The sequence below is a fragment of the Petromyzon marinus genome, chromosome 30 (genome assembly GCF_048934315.1).
Source record: "Petromyzon marinus isolate PM22_M1 ecotype Great Lakes invasive population chromosome 30, UKy_Petmar_22M1.pri1.0, whole genome shotgun sequence".
NCBI classification, from domain to species: domain Eukaryota; kingdom Metazoa; phylum Chordata; class Hyperoartia; order Petromyzontiformes; family Petromyzontidae; genus Petromyzon; species Petromyzon marinus.
In genome coordinates, this window is record NC_133696.1 from 3,841,322 (window position 1) to 3,844,772 (window position 3,451).

The following is a 3,451-nucleotide window of genomic DNA, read 5'->3' on the forward strand; positions in this document are numbered from 1 at the left end:
GCTGTTGTGCAAATGCATCATGGCTTCGGCACGGGGAACATGGGCTCGCATCACGAGATTCAAATTTACACATCGCAACGTGAAAGTGTTGTCGCACAAAATTCACAGTTTTCATTTGGATCGCATCGACATGCGACTGCATCTCAAGACGGTGCACGTGAAGAGCGGGCAAATTTATTGCACGAGAGAGTGGGAAACATAACGAGGTCTTGAGCTTTGACTTGAACAGGGGTGTATGGTCGTTGACAGCACGGATTGCTGGGTGGGCAGGAACACTGCCAGACTAAGGCAGAGGACAATGACCGACCGCTCACTGAGACACGGTTTTACTGGAGGCTTTGACAGAAAGCTTCAGTTGCTGGAGGGCAGAGTGCCGAGGAGGAGTACTTCTTCAGTTCTGCCAACGCTTAGCTGGAGTAGGGTTAGCGCCAATCCACGAAGGGACCACGTGAAGGGAGGATGTGAGTGGATGGCGACGTTGGATTTGGGGGCGTTCGTGATGATGTAGAGCTGGGTGTCTTTAACGTGGATAATGATGATCAACATTAAAACCGGTCACGATTTTGCCAACCTGCAGGGGATATACTGAGATGAGGGAGCCGAGCACGGAGTCCTTGTGGGATACAAAGCTCCTTGTACGGACGTGTGCACGAAACAGTTTCAGAGGTAGGAGCAGGACCAGGAGAGAAGTGTGAGAGAAACGCCTACATAGTTAGGGAGGTGCGCTCAAGGATGGTGGAGTGGTCCATGGTGCTAAAATCAAAAGAAAGGTCTCGAAGGGCCAGGAGTGAGCATCATCCACACCTCGGACGGCAGTCTCAGCAGCGTGGCATTGACAGAACCCAGATTGTGCTGCGCCATGGAAATCATAGGGGGAGAAGTGTTTGGATAGAAATGGGACTTTTCCCAATGGTAGGTTTCGGATAGGATAGAACTTTGAAGGGATGTTGGGGTCCAATGTCGGTCTTTTCATTGAGTAAAAGCAACCGTTCTCAGGTCGACTTGAATTATACCAATTAATATAATAAAGAAGCTGCTCATGCATGGGGCCAGGTTGGGTCGCTAGTGGGATTAGTATTTAGTGGCCAGAGGACGAAAGGAAACCTTTTTGTTGTCATGTTACTGACGTCGATATGCCGAGGGATGTCAAGGGGTAGGTTGTGCAGACAAAACGAGAGGCGGGCGTGTTGTCCACACTTGGTGGCCGCTGGGAGCGTTTGGGGGAAGCCGGTCTCCTGGGGACGCAGGAGGGAGTCGACAGAGCCGAGCGCGGGGATTCCGCTCTCCTTGCGCAAGTTTCAATCGAGGCAGAGGTTGCCCTCTTATTCCTGGTTCTTTCGGTAAAGTCACGTAAATGGAAAAAAAAATAAAAAATATATAAAAATAATAAAATACAATTCATTAAATATAATAAAAAATAAAATGTTAATAATAAATTTAAAATAATAAAATTTCACAATTTTTTTTATTTTTTATTTTTTATGTGACTTTGCCGAAAGAACCAAAAATATGAATTCCTGCAGTCACGAAAGTTTTAAGTCAAAATTTAGGAGCACTCTTGAATTAGGGTTGACCACTGTTATAATTCAGTAGGCTCACATGCCATTGACTTTTCCAAGACAGAGGTTCTTTGTAAGCCATCTGGCTACCATGAGAGATTCGTTCATGAGGCTATCCACATATACAAGCACAGAGACAATTTCAACCGAGAAGATGGATTATATCTTAGCAATCATTGGAAAGATTTGATAAACCATTTCAGGTCTTAATTGATTGTTCACGCTTACAGTGGCTTTCAGACAGCATACATTATAAAAAATTTCGTCTCCCCCCTCCTCTTTTCAGAATATAGATGGACTAGTCCTAAATAAACTGCCAAATCGTTGCGCGTGGTGCTAACGTTTTTTTATAAATAAATGCGCCGTTTAAAAATAAATTTATGCCAATCAACACACCTGAAGACGACCGTTTGAGTTATGGTCGAAACGTCGTGAGAATTTTTTATTGTTATATATATTTTTTATTATTTTGTTGTTTCCCTTCAACGTGACTTCACCGAAAAAAACTAAGAATATGAATTACTGCAGTCACGAAAGCTTTAAATCAAAATTTAATCGCCTCTATGGGGAGGGTTTTCACGTAACTTTAAGATCCTTCAACAAACTCCGGGATAAGAAAGCTCAGCTGATCGAGTCTCTCACCTTCCTGAAGAGATGCCGCGACTCTGGGGTAATACCAATCACATTTACACTGACCTCTGCTGCTGTAACTTCTTCTAATGCGAAACAAATTCTTTTCAAAACTAGCTTAGCTCTTATCTCAGAAAAAATCAGACTTATACGCACCGAACTAGATCAGTTAGACAAGAGACTCTACAAATCACACTTATCATTGACGGCAACAATGTCCACATCGGATTGGGAACATGTAGACAATATGACTGCCTCTTCAGCTGCTACTATGTCGACCAAATGTAAGGAAAACCTGATTTCCAAATTTAACCTCCTCTTCAACAAAAGACCGGACCCACACACCAAAAAGTTAGACGTTAATAAAGTCGTAATTAATCTCAGTAACAGTTCTATTTCCGATGGTCTGAAATCCGTTTTAGCTAAAGGTCTAAATTTTGCAGTCACACCTAAACACATACCAGTTAATGATATAATTGCCCAAGTAGACGTTGCTCTTAGGGGCCTGGGTCACATCGCTGCAGACGTAGCAAGATCTGAAATCGCTGCAACCCTCAAAAACGCTAAGATGCCAGCTAGCAACCTCAGCAAAGATGAGCGTTTTGAATTATATAAATAAAAAAAGAGGAATTATATTGTAGTTCTCTCAGCTGACAAAGGCAATGCTACTGTCATCATGGATAAAATAGAATACAACAACAAAATTAAAGAATTACTCGACGATGGTAGTTATACAAAAATAAAAAGAGATCCCACCAAAAGCCTCGTCACACAAACCAACAAAATAATTTCTGATTCAACCGCATTAATTGATCAATCTAAACAGTTTTCGTTGAAACCTTCTGCTGCCAGGCCACCAAGATTATACGGCTTACCAAAAATACATAAAGTTGATACACCTCTTCGTCCCATAGTCTCTACTATCAGCTCCCCCACCTACAAACTAGCTCGTTTTTTGTCTGAAATCCTGCGTCCTTTCACTGGAAAGACGACCTCTGCGGTACAAAATTCTACTCACCTGGTATCAACAATCAAGGGTATTTCCCTGTCCCCAGACGACCTGCTTGTCAGTTTTGATGTAGTTTCCTTATTCACCAAGGTTCCTGTACCTGACACCATTGCAATCATTGAAAACTTGGTTCATCAAGGACTAAACACTGAGGTACCCCCCCTGGTGAGACACTGTTTAACCAATACATACTTCACTTGGAATGGAACTTTCTACAAACAAACTGAGGGCACCCCAATGGGCTCCCCCCTTT